General features: G+C 39.0%; 2 protein-coding genes across 4 annotated transcripts in view; one reads left to right on the top strand and one right to left on the bottom strand.

Annotated features, from left to right (window-relative positions):
* Positions 1 to 7,902, bottom strand: part of LOC123982932 (SH3 and multiple ankyrin repeat domains protein 1-like) — a 42,753-nt gene extending 34,851 nt beyond the window's left edge. Inside the window, exons 1-2 of the mRNA XM_046068902.1 lie at positions 7,846 to 7,902; positions 7,463 to 7,517 (exon numbers count right to left, since the gene is read on the bottom strand). The gene's annotated coding sequence lies outside the window, so the exon portion shown is untranslated. The remainder of the gene's footprint in view (positions 1 to 7,462; positions 7,518 to 7,845) is intronic.
* Positions 1 to 15,719, top strand: part of LOC123982933 — a 30,157-nt gene that overhangs the window by 5,780 nt on the left and 8,658 nt on the right. The window contains exon 1 of one of the 3 annotated variants that reach the window (XM_046068904.1): positions 13,415 to 13,595. The exons of 1 other annotated variant lie outside the window; for it this stretch is intronic. The gene's annotated coding sequence lies outside the window, so the exon portion shown is untranslated. Of the gene's footprint in view, positions 1 to 13,414; positions 13,596 to 14,487; positions 14,544 to 15,719 lie in introns of those variants that run through there. One more of the 3 variants, XM_046068905.1, reaches the window with a different exon arrangement.

Genomic DNA, 15,719 nt, shown 5'->3' with positions numbered 1-15,719 from the left:
CAATATTTTTTAAAAACTGGTCAAGTATTGAGGGGCAGCAGCAAAACAGGTCTATCCTTGTGGGCATTTGCGCCCCATCAAAGCCCATTTTTGCCATTGACAGGCTCAGATTGTTATTACAAGTGTCTGACAACATTGTAGAAAGGGTCCCTACAGATATAGACCTTCTTTATGAGGAAGATCCTTTTTGTTTAACCAGAAATAGTCACTATATAGCTCTCTTTAAAGCCACCAGACTCCACTGATAAAAACAACAAATCATTTTGTTGGAATGCAAATGCCAGCAAGGATTAAGTTGCAGTCCTGTCTCGCACTTGCTCAATACTGGACCAATTTCAAAAAATGGTTAATTAGTGACATAGACACAAAAACGTGGGAAAATATGGTTCAGGTTGAAAAATACAGAAGTTATCCTTCAAGGATTTTAAGAGTTTTGTAATGTGTTCTTAAAGTATTCCTAGTTGATGAAAGCATCATCTATATGCTTTTAGTATCACTGGACAGTGTTTTCTGAAGAGACACTGGAAGATACTCACTTGACTTTGGCAGCTGAAGCCTCTTTTGGCGTCAGATAAGCTTTGAAGTGCATTTGTTTTTACACAGAATGAAGACTGTGTATTTCCTTGTGCCTTTCTACATGGGCACCTGATTACTGTTTTAAGACAGACTTTTAAAAATGTAACCTATAACATCTAAATATACAGTATAGTATGTCATTTTGTTGATGTTTACTTTTAGTACAAAAGCTGGCTCTCTATAAAAATATATAGAGTATAGACAACACAATTCAATGATGTCATACAATTACTTTTCCCCTGATCTTAAGAGCTCCGAACTCAAAACTTGGATATGAATTTAAACAGTCATGAAATGTAAGAGAAGAAAAGAGGGACATCATAAGATTTCAGAAATTGGCGAGTGGGCGTCCCCATGGGAAGCTAATCCAGCAGCTTGACTTCTGATGATCAGAAGCCATGTGGAGACACAAACAGAGGATTTCGATAGATCTGAGCCGACGTGGGTCCACAGACAGCGGGGAAATGGAGTGAAAGTAAGATGAAGAATCACAAACTTATTAATCATTATAACGAGGACAGAGATGGATCTCCTCCTTGACACCTGGAAAGCCAAGATGGATGGATGGAGATATTTGCAGAGAGAGGTCACTGTTATCTCTCGTCTCTATTCATCTCTGCCTTTTCTGAGATCTTTTCTCCTCATATTGCTTTTCGCAATGTGTTGCAAAGTAGGAAGGATGACTTTAGGGCTCATTTGGTTGCTTTAGTCCTTGGGGTTCTTAATAAACAAAGCATTATGCATGTTTTGGCTAATAAGTCAAACTCAAGTTTGCTGCAAAGCAATTTATGCATAAGGCAAAATAACGTGGTGGGATCCCTATTTCACTGTGATTTAAATTATAAATTATTGTATTAATTATTGTTGTTAAAATATTTCAGTGTCACTACACACATGTATATGTATATGTGCTCTATAGAGTTTACATGTGTGCTGTAGGGGTTTCTCATCTTCATCTGGCCAGTCCCAGATAAATATTCATAAGCGACAGTCCCGGCACAGTGGACTGCAAAGACCTTATGGCCAGTCAGTTCAACTCGAATTCTTCTTTTTGTCAATCCCTTTCACTCACTCACTCACTCACTCTCTCCCTATGTAGGACAGAGCATGTGTATGGATATATTTTCAGTGTATCCGTCCCCAGAAAGTAGAATTGGAGATCATCCAAGGAACAGATTGTCCCACTTTTATGTCCTGCAAAAGTGGAGCGGCCAAGTTCTGTCCTCTATATCCCTCTCTTTCACTGGGTCTCCACCCTTCAGCCTCTTTCACACCGCGAGTGACGAGGAACCGTCAAGACCACTCTAGGCCCACTCCAACACAGGATGGATAGGATGAGTCACCAAAGTGGGGGGGAGAGGGCACTTCGTTTTATGTGAATGGTGCATCATTAGCCATCAGGTCTGGGGGTGGTGCTCTGATTTAAGGGGGAAGTGCTAAGCTGCAGTATCACAAGTGGGTACCCTACTGCATATATCATCAGATCTTTTAAGTTTTAATGTCCATGTAAAAGCTAAAAATAAGCATTAAAAATGTATTGAGGGTTTTTATTGATTTGTATGCTTTCCATTAGAGCGTCTAAGGGCAGAGATGTGTATGCTGGACAGATTGGGAACCCCTTTTGGAAAATTGTGAATTGTGATATTGGGCTATATAAATAATATTGACTTGACTTGACTGCTGCGGTGACGAAGCTTGGCATTTTCAAGTGGTAATTAAATCAGTGCTTGATAAAATCAGATGAAATGCAAGTGCTTAATTGACAATCCTGGCATGCTTGGTAAATTATTCAGGCAGATAACAACACCAGCGATAGATCCATCCTCTATGCACCCAAGGATTCCGGCTTTTCCCTCAGTGGGGGGAGAAATTCTCGCCTTTTAAGTCAATTGCATATCTGATGCCAATCAAACAAAAAATTATAACCCTGCTAATCAGTAATTAAGTGGATGATTAAAATAATTACTCCCAGCTCTCCATTTCACAATAAACATACTTCTCCTTTGAAGTGCATTCCAGCTCGATCCTCCCCATCACCTCTTCACCAGGGATGATCTTTTTTTAGGAAAAAGGGGCCACAGCTTACTTCACAGGTTACACACCGCTCGCCTGATGTTCCAAACACGTGTGCATGCGCATACACGCATGCAATGTGAATGCACACACGTTCCACAGTTTGCCTCTTTAAGCAGCCCTCAAACACATCTGTCCTGGAAAAATGTCCAGTAGAAAGCAGCATTAAGTGTCAGACCAGTCAGCCTGCGGTTGGTGGGCGGTCTCGTATAGATCAAAGTGGGCTATCTTTCCCCTCAGACTGGATGTAATTGGGTCAGGTGGAGCATGCGCTGAAGGTCTCGCTTGGGCTATACTTGGCTAGATGGGCTGGGAGACCTCAATGCAGCACAGATTTAGGAGTAAACATCCCCTGCACTATTTTTGAGACTTCCCCCTTCCTGTAAACATTATTTGATACAGTAAGCTAAAGCTTCATTGTCAGACTACACAGCAGAAATCCGTAATCCAGGGTTTGCTAACTTTACTTTTACTTTTTCTGGCCCACGACCACATTTTCAAGTCCCAAAATTTAATTTTATATAAGTTATGTGAATCTGCTTAGAGCATCGTTTTGTATAATATTTTTAAGCTCTAAATGGATGATATTGAAAATAAATATATGCCAAGTTGACATTATTATTTACTATTAAAATACATCATTAAAATATTTCCCCTTGTGAGATACTGACTCCAAGATTAAGGACCTCTGCACAAAATAATATATCAAACCTCGCAAACACGATTTCATTTGCACTGCACCTTCAGCCTTAAAATAATGTTAATGAAGCATACTTAGATGTCTTAGAACAACTTAATATTTCAAATGTGCTATTGGAGGTTATTATTGCAGGTTAATGAGCTAATCCATGTGGGCCAATTAATGAGTCACAATGTTCATGTTATTCTTTGTGTGGTAATAAAGTTTTCCATTTTAATTAAATGACCCTAGATCTAAGGTCGATGTGCACACGTCTGTAGCACCACTGAAAACAAACCTGAGAGTATAACACAAGTTTGCGTGGGTGCACAACACCCAGTTTCTGTCGTCTGAAATGCATTAAAAAAATAATACGTTGGTGCAAGACTGATGTGTACAAAAGTAAAATACTTGATTTATAGTTAATGTTATAATATACCAAACTTCCCTTTCACTCACTACACATGATATGACAGGAAGTGCATTAAAATGTCATGAAAACAGAGACTTCAAAGGCAACTGTGCAGCAGGTTGCCTTCTGCTTCACAACAATGAAAGAAGGAACGAAGAGCAGATGCCAAAACATTTTTTAATAAAATGGACCGGATCTATAAAATTCCTGGTAACTTTCTCATGTACATCTTTGTCTCCTGACTTAAGACCTTAGGCCGCAAACACAATGAAAGCAGGCCACAGACAAAACTATAGACACACGGAGATGAGCTTTAGGGTGGATTTTATGCCAGATAAACAGCCACAAATAGACTGTCCACGAGTGACAGTTTCACTTACCTTGCACGTCCATTGAAATAAAGGTAACACTGAGAGACAAAAGTCAAGATACTAATAAATGCTGTTTAACACGCCTGACAATGTGAGGACCATGCCGATGCCTGTCAGGCCCCATTATAGTTTGTCCACCTACCATGTAATGGGGTGGACAGGAAGACAGTAAGGTACTTCTTTACTTTCACTTAATACTTATGACCATTACACTGCTAATACTGCTGCATATTCAAAGTATAGGCTTTTCTAATAAACCCTTATCCTAAACTAGTATCATTTATAAGCTTTAACCAAGAGAGCAAGAGAAAGTGTGAAGAAACCCTGAAAAACAGTTAGTATTTAGTATAAAATGAGACCATCACTTGTTTTGGGGAAGCACCTGTATAGAAACTGAGGTTGGATATTAGATGGAGAAAAATAATAAAGGTATTAAATGTTTACTTTCTATCCAAGACATTTTGGAATGTTGAAAGCGTTTTCCTTACACCTGCTCTTGACTCTAATCAGATCAACTCGTTACGATCATAAACTGAGTAAAAAAAAAAAAGGCAGCTAAAGGGCCATCTGACCCTGCTGGCTTGAAACAAGCTACTCAGCAAACAGTGAGTTTAATGAGGTGCGACCATTATGGTATTCCTCAAGGTATTTGACACCCCGCTTGTGCTATAGCTCTGTCATCGTGTGATAAATTATTCTTGTTTTCATGTCATGTGGTAGTTTCACATACTTTAGCCTCTAACTGGAGTCCTGCTTTAAAAGTTGCCAAGTACAGAGTTATAAAGTCCCCATAATCAGTGCATCTAAAAGCCAGTTGTTGCTTTCTGGGCCATCTGTGCAAGAAGAGTGTGACTGTATTTTTCAGTCATTAACTTGAAGTTGCATTCAGAAGTTGTAAAGCTGGAGCCATTTGAGTTCCTCATAATGGCGGGTGTGTTGCAGTTTGCTGGCTTCTGTTTTCGTGGCTTACGGCAATCCTCCAGATCTTCCCCCTGGGGGAAATCTCCCTGTATGTAATAATGAAAAGCCTGCAGAGTCAGGGGAAACAGCTCTTCTCTCGTGTACCGTCTTAATAAGCATAACAATGAGACTCTGTCAGTTGCACAAATAACAATTAGAAGTTCATTGAAAAGCGTATAAGATAATAATTTTTATTTAAACATGAAATTACATCTCAAGGTTATTTAATGATGTCACTTTAATTGTCAGACAGAAGATAGTCTGTGGCATTTCTTTGCTCAGAATCTGTAGTGTTTGTCCTTGTCCTAAAAGCCAGTGAATATATGTGTGTGTGTGCATTTGAACGGGCACGCTTGTATTTTGCTTATATATATTTTTTTGGCTCCATATAGCTGTAGCCCAGTTTAACACTCCCGTGGGACTGATTTAAGGAACGTTTTGTTGTGGGTTTTGCATTTCTGCTTCATAAATACAGTAGAGTCTTGCAGCTAATAGAGCCTAGCTGGATCCGTCCAAAGCAGTGAGCTGTCACTGGAAATTTTCTCTCAGCATGCCTGTCGTTTGTCCTACACTCCCTCCATAAAAACCCCCAGAGAATTACTGGACCATATAGCATTGTCACATCTGCTACACTGACCAGCCTGCTTATCGACTCCTGCTGTTCCTGCAACAGCATGAGGAAGGATGGAGTAGAAACAAGTAGGCAGTGGTGCTGGAAATTCTCTGAATCAGAGAGACACACATCTTCACTGACACACACAGCTTTCTGGCCAATTCAGTGCATTTCATGTTTTCATCTTCCACTCAATTGTTTCGTAATCACATTCTCTTTTGGCATTACCCACACATTACGCATAATCCCTCAGTCCCTCTCGATTGATAACGCCAAACGCTTTCTTTGTTCCTTTCTGATCAATTGTTCTGTGTTTGTAAGAAGCCATTGATCTTAGTGTGCCCACTTCACTCTAAATTGCCTAGTTTATTTTCTTCCTTTTTCAAATGAATTCCCTTAAGTGCACTTAAAAATATGCTTTTAAAGCCAGCTTTGCTTGTGCATTACACCGTGCGGGGCAGGTCTTCGGAGGCTGTGCAAAGTCAATTATGCTGTATCTATAAGATGTAAGTGCACAGACCTGGAACACACCACGCCGTTTTAGTGTGTGTGTCTGCACGTGTGTGTGAGTCATTTCTCTGGGGTCATTAGAGGGTTTCCACCTTTCTACCAGCCTACACCTTAAATACTGCGAGCAGGTAACGGTTTTGACAAAGTCGCAGCTGAAGAAGTGTGGGAAATGTGGGTGTTGATGAGCTCTCGTTTGACTCTGTAGAATGTAAAACAATGCTGTAAGTGTCTGGATGGTATTAATATAGGTGTTACATAAATGTAGGTTTTACATAAGCATTAGCACATAAGTATTAACATTTTTTCTCCAAACTCCCCAGATTTTTAGCTTACGTTACCTACGTCAGTTATTGCCCCATTTCTTCTGTGCATGCATCCCTGTAATACAAGAGGTCATAACCTACTTTGTAACTGCAGGGGAAACGGTTTCAATATACTACAATGTACAATTATGGTTCATAATGAACATGGAGTTATGTACATGAAACAGGGTCTTTACAAGTCACAAGGGATTTAATTATGGCCATAAATTTGGATTCAGTATGAAAGCCTCATTTAGAGAAATTATCTTTTCTACCATCACAGCCCATTGTGTCCAGTAGAAAATGTCAGGCAGCATAACTTTCAGTTAGAAGGTCATCTTAATGTCTCTTTCTGTAATTCAACTTCCATGATGCACATTAATTAAAGTATTAAAGCAAACAAGTCTAAATAACCTTCGTTACAGCCGCCTTATGCTGCATGCCACAGCTAGTTAAAGTTACGTGCACTACAGCGGAGCAGTTCGCTCTCACCAATCAGCCTTAAAGCTGTTCTGGAGTGATAATATAGAGTTTTCTATAGAGTTTTCTCTGAGCTTTCTTTCTCTGTCCCACTTTTCCCACCCCCCACCTACTGAAACATGGGAATCAGACATCAGAGGACATGTACCCCCCCCCTCTCTGCCACAGTGTCAGCAGCAACCATTTCTTTTTGTAAAGCGCTGTAAGTTTCACCCTCACACACAGCTTGGCGCTAAAGATCATTACTTCTTTTATTGTGTGCCCAATACTTCTTAGTGTATTATATTCAATTCATAGTCACACACACAAGGTTTCTATCATCACTGTCATTCTATAATGTTCTAGCTGTTTTTTATACTATGAACACTTCACATTACTTTGATTGTGAGATACACGCATCAGCTGTTCTTATTCAGGCTATTTCCACCCAAAACTATATAGGTTTTTGTAGCATTTAGTACAAATGAACACAAAAAAAGTAAATACCTTTTAGTCTGCAGTTCAGGCAGTCTTGATCCTCGTTTTTATCCGCAGTGACCTCCTTGATAAACCACAAAGAGAGTAAAAAAGGGACCGGGATTAGAAAATTAGAGAAAGATCCAGTTGGTAAAACACAGATTGGGAAAAATAAGAAAAAGTGATTTGTGTTTTGTCTTTCAAAATCACATTTTCATGCCTTCTAGTCTTTAAATGAGCATCAGCGTGTGCCAGCCTGAGCCACTGTGTTGTGCAGCCTCTCTTTCTCTTTTTCATTCACACACACACACACACTTTCACCTACTCTATGCCCCGTCTCTCTCCCCCTCTCTCGCTCTTACACACACATTCATGCACTCTCTCTCCAGTGTGGCGTACTCTCTCCCTCTTACTTCAGCTGCTCGATTGATCTCTCCCCTTCGTTCTCCTTCTCCTCTTTGTACTTCCTCTGTGTACTGACTCTTCACCCATCTGCCAGTTGCCCTCTCAGGTTTTTTTTCAAGTCTCACCCAAGTCTCTCTCTCACTCTCAGTCTCGCTCATTATTTCAGTCACTCTATCAATCAAGCACAGGCATACTTGTCCCATGATTTGATTCCCTCCCCTTTATTTTTCCCCGTCTCGCACGTACATAGGATGGATTCAGGTCACCTCACCATTCCGCCCTGTGACTTTCATGCTAAGAGGTCATCATCAAAATAAACAAACAATGTTTGGACTATTCCATTCATGAATTGTCTCTTTGTTGCTTGTGCAGTAGGATAAAAACATGACAGATATTCCATCTACATGTTGTGGAGAAGTTTGCACAATTTTCAGAAATCTGTCAAGAAAGTGACTGTTTTCTGTCATTTAAACAGAGAAAAAAACTACAATAATATTTTTTGTTTTGTTAGGTTTTGAGATACTTGCTGCCCAAATCCCAGTGCAGTGGAGCTGAATAGCTGTATTTTGTTTGTTATGCCCACATTGCCTGCTGAGGGTGCTATAATGTCCATCCATCTCTTATCCTGCGTACAGGGTCGTGGGGGGCTGGATCCAATCCCAGCTGACATCGGGCGAATGGCGGGGTACACCCTTGACACCCTGCCAGTCTATCGCAGGGCCACATATAGACAGACAACCACTCACACTCATCTTCACACCAATTTAGGGTCACTGATCAACCTAGTCTTTGGATGGTGGGAGGAAGACAGAGCACCCGGAGAGTACCCACGCGGACAACATGCAAACTCCACACAGAAAGGACAGGGCAACCGGGGTTTGAACCCACAAACTTCTTGCTACGAGGCGACAGTGCTAACCACTGGACCACCTCGCTGCCCACTTGAAAGTGATGGGGAAATTAAAAAGGAGACCTTGAGATGACATGTTTCAAACCTACCTAATTTCAGTTAGATTTTGACAATTGTTGAATTTGGTTGAAACTCACTGACCCACTAGTCAAATGTGGACACAAGTTTGTTAGATGATACTTTGTGGAAGTGTTAGTTAACAAATACACTGACTGGACTGATGGTACCGTTTTGGTTTGGTTTTAGGATTATTGTTTGGGCATTTTAACCTTTATTGTATTAGTCCAGCTCTGACTAATGCTGATGACGCGTGTGGTTTGTGACAGGCTCAAGGAATGACTGCATCACTGTGCCCCACTGGCTAAAGGTTTTGGATCTACATATGGTACATGTTGCTCTTACATGGTTACCGGGTTATAACACCTGCTGCAAGAAAAGTTGCTAGAAGAAACAAATAACATTAGGGGCATCCAGTAGCTAGACAGATCCATAATTATGGTAATGTCTTCAATTCGAGAGTGTGTGTTGCATGTCACCCCATATCCTTCCTCCCCATATCTCCTTTCTAACTACACTCCAATAATGGTAACAAATCTTAACCAAGAACTTACTTAGGAAATTATATATTCAGTACTCAGTAGATATGTTGGATATATGTGACAATCAGTACTGTTGGGTATGTGTGACGATCAGTACTCTAATGTTGGGTATGTGTGACGATAACAAGTAAGTTTATATAATGATTCTGTTTCGGTGAATTGCATTTTTGCAGTTGGAGTGTTTGAGTGAAAAACTGTCCTTATACTTGCTGTATGCTTGCTTTTAGAGCCCATCAAACAGAAGGATGGAGGACAGAGGAAGGCGAGTGTGGTTGAAATACATTAATGCACGCAATAGCACACTCTGTTAAGAAGGGATGTAGATGAATCCTGCCAAATCCAGCCTCTTAAGGACGACATGACACCTGCATTGTAACCCTCGATAAGAGCTCTAGTAGGTGCTCTTTTTTTAACAGTGCACCACTCCATGGTGTATATTCACCACACTTTTATCCTACCCTGGTGCTTCCACTGGCTTTATTGCCCAGTGTCCTTATTCTGAGAAACTAGCTTTCCTCCTGCTTTCTGTGTTAATGCTTCTCATGCCAAAGGCAAGGAGAGAAAAGTGGGTCACGGGCAGACAGAGCATACAGTAGTAACAATATGCTGGCTAGGTTTTTATTTAATTTTTTTCTGTGTTTTTTGTGCAGTGGGTGTAATAGAATAAGAATGAAAAACAGAAGAAGAGGCAGGAGTAGAGGTTAGAATGAAAGAGAAGTTATTGATTCATGAAATCGAAGCTGTGAAGCAAGCACATAGAAAGTACTTCTTGAAATGACGGGCTTGACATGACATAAAATAATGTCTGCACATTTATGTCTGCAAGTACTAAAAAACAAACCAAATTTAATCATACAATCACAATTTGAGATTCACTACTTGTGACTGCTGCACTCACAGACTCAAAAATCACAGCCCTCCATACAGTTACATCGGCTTGCTGTAGTGACTGTGAAACATGGGCTCAAACCTGCTGTAAGCCTCATTCATGCATTATTTTCTCAAAACTGATGCATTGCTGGACCCTGGTGGCCATTTCAAGCAACTGAAACAGAAACCATCTTAAAAATGTGAGCAGTAGTTCTTATTTCAGCTTTCGTACTGTGGTGGAAGTGTGGTTTTCTCTTCCTCTTATTAGTCTGAAAATCATTTGTAATATAATCTTTAATAAAGGGAATAAAACTAAACAAAAAACTAAAGATGAGAAACAATTTACTTCAGGCTCATCTTTGTCATTTTTATATATTTGTGTTGCTGACTGTGGTAAGTCTAAAGTTTCCCCACTGCACAAAATGAAACTGTGCCCTTGATTCTGAGAAACAAGAAACACAGAAACAGCGGCAACACATGTTGTTTTGTCATGTGTCATGTCTCACTTTGTTCCTTTTCAGCAGATCAGCTTTGAGACATGTGCACGCAGTTGAGAGTACAATTTCAATTAAATTAGATTTATATAGCACCAATTCATAACAGAAAATTTCAATATCATCAATACTTTTCATATAGAGCAGGTCTAGACCGTACTCTGTATAATATTATTTGCAGAGAGCAAACAAGATCCTTTGGTGCTCCTGGATGTTTACGGTTGCTTTCACACCGGTGGTTCACTCCATTATTTTTGTCCACACTGGCTTTTTACAAACGAACCAAGAGAAGTAAACATGAATTTATACAGACTGACAGGTAACTTGGTGACAGGTGCAGTTTTGGTGATTGCCATCCTGCATCATCAGGACACACATACAAAACTAAAAATCTATACATGTACACATATACATATGTATGCATATATATATTTATAAAGAGAGAGAGAGGAAATGTGAGAGACAGCATCTGGATTCGCATTTCATACAGCAGCCAACAATCTAGATTCTAGATCACACATCGTGTTGTACTAATTGGCCTACATGTTTCACTGTATGTGTCACTGTACAGTAAAACAAAATAACCAGTTTTGTACAGTAATGATCAGGGACATTTTAATGTGAGATCACAGTCATACCATTAAAACAAAGTGAAAATGTAGAATAGGCTTACAAGTACAACATTTTACTTTTTTTAAATTGTTTTGGTTCTATTATCGAAATTTTGTGTTAAAATTTCACAACTCTTAGAACAAAACGCCAAACTCATCATACTCATAAACACAGACAGCCTTTCATTTAAACTGCGCAACGATTGTATTAAAAACAGAAGTTTCTCGTGAAATTTCATAAGAACATGTGGTTTAACCACCAAAACACAACATAATGATATTGTTTCAGTTTAGTCGTTTGAAATATTGTTATCAATGAAGACGTCCTCTACAATCACTGATGCAAGAAACAAATTTACTGTATTTTGCTCTATTGCAACATATAAGGTTTGTCTAATCAAATGTAGCTCTGAGCCTGTCCTCTCTGACGGGGCCTTTCCCACCTCTCTGAGCCTGTCCTTTCTGACGGGGGCCTTGTCCACCTCTCTGAGCCTGTCCTTTCTGACGGGGGCCTTGTCCACCTCTCTGAGCCTGTCCTGTCTCTGATTGATTCCACTGCCTTGCTGTCTATTCTGCTGCATGCTAAAAAGAATTGCTAGTCCCTTTTACAGTATGTGGTTACCAACTGAGTTTACCACTACGTAAAATTAACAATGTAATTATGGATGGTAATCATGTAGTGTATTTTACAGAATTGTATTGTACATACTGTAATCATTGCAGTGGTATTTTGTGGCTCTGTTTGTTACATAGAGCACTAAGCTACTTGCTCTAAGTTTGTGGGTTTGAATCCCACTGAAAATCCTCCGCCTTAGGGTGGTGATTCTGAAGTTTTGAATCTGAACATATCAGTTGGGAACAATGAGCATAGTGATAGTAAAATGTATTTTATCACTAGAGAAGAAAATCTTCTCCTTTGTAATGATCTGTTGTGTCATATGAAATATTACCACGTAGTTGTGTGAATAGTACTTTAGCAATTAAAAAAAACAGCTTTTGAACTATTAATCGGGGAATAGTTACCAAATGATTTGCATAAATATATACATAGCTTAAACAGATCAATTACAAGATCACTTGCTGAACAGACTTCATGATCAGCAGATGGATGCTGGATGGATGGAGATTAGTAGTTTAACTTTTGAAATAATGCTAAAAGCACCCTTAGTCACATCGCTTGTCAGATGCAGGAGAGGATACTGTAAGTTAATTTAGTCTATTTAGAGTTCTTCTTTCTTACAACATTGCAGAAAAGAAGAAGTTGCTGACCAGGCTTCAACTTGCTGCTTCTTTTCCTCTGTCTTTATCTTCAGAAATCAGCAGCATTTAATTTAACACAAAAAAACCCACAGTGTCCTGAAATGACCTGCCCATAACGACTGATTGCAATATAACAAAAAATATAAAATCCTCTCCTCAAGATCACACTCTATTAAGCTTTTATGTTTCACATAATCCTTATTTTCGTAGTACCTGTATTATAAAGAGGTTTGCAATGTCACATCTTATTTGTGACAAATAGTAACAATGAACAATGATTGATCCAATCTAACTAATGTAAAGATATGTAAAAGTGTGTAATGATTATGGAATAGTTATAACTAGTTTCATATAGTTTCACATGTTCAGTTATGGTTTATGAACAAACTCCTTTTAGGAAACATACAGGAATGTTTTGCAAGCAGACCAATAAGTCTCTATGTTTTAACATGTATATGAGTACTAAAAATTAACTATAGATAGCCCCTGCAGGAAAAGATCTATGTATGTGATCTAAACATTTCTGAAGCATCCTTTGTAGAAAACGGCCCTATACGGGGTAAGTAGAGTAAGCCAAGATCTAGGGTAAATATAATTCTACATCATATTGGATATTTAGTCTTATTCAATGTAATGTTGTAATCTCTTCCTATGTTTTAAATGAGTAGCTTGTCTTTTTCTGTAATTCAGCCAAGAGTTTTTTGTTGGAGAAAATGGTCCTAGTTTACAGGAAACTAGGAACATTTCCAGGAACAGGAAACTACTCAAAAAAACGTTTAGATAATACCTTTGAGATTCTGTTAAGGCCAAATTGATATGTTACCATGTTTGACAACTTGCTGAGAAATGACAAAACTGACCCAACTTTTGTGGCGCAGTTTTTATTCCAGCTGTGTGTGTGTGTGTGCGTGTGTGTGTGTAGATTTCATGAGTTTCATCTGATAATACTGATTGCTGCCGGGAAGAACAATCCATTCTCTGTCTGCAGCAAAGAGACATCTCCTCGTTAATCTGGTCAGTTGTTTCTGATATTTTACATTTAATTTAGACCTACTAATTTGATTTTATTTCAAACATTCAATATTTCTAACCACTGTGATACTTTAACAATCAGAATATCTCTGGTATTCCTTTGAATCTCACCATTTACACAGGACAAACGGTTTATGATGAGTGAATGAGTGAGAGTGTATGTATTCATATTTTTTGGACTATATTTTATATTTTGTGTGTATAATAAACATAATGGCAAATTCAGTAAGATTAATGGTAATCCTTGCCTCTCGTGTCCTTGCCAGGGACTCTGGATACAAAAAAAACATAACTTTTTTTTGTCTCAGAGCTGCTCCGTCTGTTTGATTCACAGTCTGTCATGCTGTGGTGTCTGCAGCTACCGACAAGTCAGACTTGTTTTTGCTTTCGTTTTTTTTTTTTGGTTTTTTTTGCAAGGGCTGAACCAGAGACATGAGAATCAGATGTGTCAGTTACTCCTTCATTTCTGAGAAACCTTTTGCTATGAAACCAGATATTAAATAGAGGGCTAATATGTATTACTCACAACAATTGCAATATTGAAACTGTTGGTGTTGTGAAAACCCCAGAAAAGGCTATTTTAAACTTTCTCAGATTAAACAATATTTAAAAAATTACTAATACATTACATTGCACACAGTACTATTAACAGGATGGAATGTTTTAAACAGCAAAAACAAAGGGGGGCAGGGCTGGGCTTTCCAGTTGGCGTTAGCAGTAGCAGTTGGCCCAATTTTGTGTGGAAGTGCTCAGATGTCTGGGAATAACAGGAAGGGAGAGGACAAAGCTGGGAGTAGCTAAGCTTTTAGCCAGAAAAAGATGGGAGGTGAGGTGTCAAACTGCCAACTTGAGTATGTTGTGCTTCAGGTTTGAAATGCCTGAGTTAAGTTAGACGCCACATCTTCTCCTGGCTGAAAGCAACCGTCACAAGTAAGTGACTAAAGGTGTTCATCTAATAATAAGATGCATATTATAAAAGCCTGGTATAAACTTTGAAAAATTAGATTCCTAGATAAGTTGTCAACCACAGGGTTTTACGTATATATTCGCAATTAATCTGGTAATTATCATATGAACGCACCACTAGTTTTGATCTCTGTGAGGCTAGACAGGACCTTGATTATAAGGTTCAGCTCTCTGAAGGACTTGCTTAATCTTCAAAATAATTTATTACTGTGATTATTATAATTATTATTATTATTGTTATTGGAAGGAGTCAGGCCTAAATTGAAATGCAGCAAATAAGTGCTGTCTGGCTTCTGTCTTGTTATGTGGTTTTAGGTGTCTTTCATGCAAGCCCAAGAGCTACAGCCTTGGTTTACTGATTAGATTAGATTAGATTAAACTTTTTTATATATACAGAGCTAATGAAATGTGGTTAGCATTCATAACCAGAAGTACAGAAATAGTGTTTTCTACAGATATGTGCAGCTATGCCATTTTTCTTACAATATGTAAAGTGGAGTTACAATATACAGATATTATGCTGTATATGTGAATATATTAAAAATGTGTGGAGGAGAGGTGGACAGAATTACAAAATGCACAGGGAATGTAAGGTTGTATAGTATGAAGAGCATCTATGCATTTGTATGCATAGTGTCATGGGGCTACCCCATGCCTTCATGGAAGCCAGCAGTGTTGGTCTTGGCATGCTAAGCTAACCTTAGCTGAGCATTAGCATTGGACGGTTACCCTTAGCATATGGGCTAGCATCAATGGACACATGGCCTGTCATTTCATGTCAGTTCATATAAGTACTGGTCAGAAGAGTTGAAATCATGGTTGGATAAATACAACACATACACAGTTCATTTCAAGTAATTTATTTTAGCTTATGGGATTTACCCAAGGTCATTCAAGTGTTTGTTTTATTCACCTGTTCTCCTCATCAAGCAGGGATCTGGGCCGAAGGGGCAAACAGGAAATGATGGAGTGTGGAGTCATTTATAGGGAGAAGACCTGGAATGGTCCAAGTGTGAGCCAGTACAGAGGGGTGTACGGGAGTATCTTAAAGTTGCTCTTTTGAGAAGCTTTTGTTTAGCCGGTAACATTTCATTTCTGGTTTTCTAGTTGATTTGTTGTGTGGTGATGTAGCCAGAGATG

This window comes from Micropterus dolomieu, linkage group LG14 (genome assembly GCF_021292245.1).
Source record: "Micropterus dolomieu isolate WLL.071019.BEF.003 ecotype Adirondacks linkage group LG14, ASM2129224v1, whole genome shotgun sequence".
Lineage (NCBI taxonomy): Eukaryota > Metazoa > Chordata > Actinopteri > Centrarchiformes > Centrarchidae > Micropterus > Micropterus dolomieu.
This window is presented reverse-complemented; position numbering and strand designations above follow the sequence as displayed.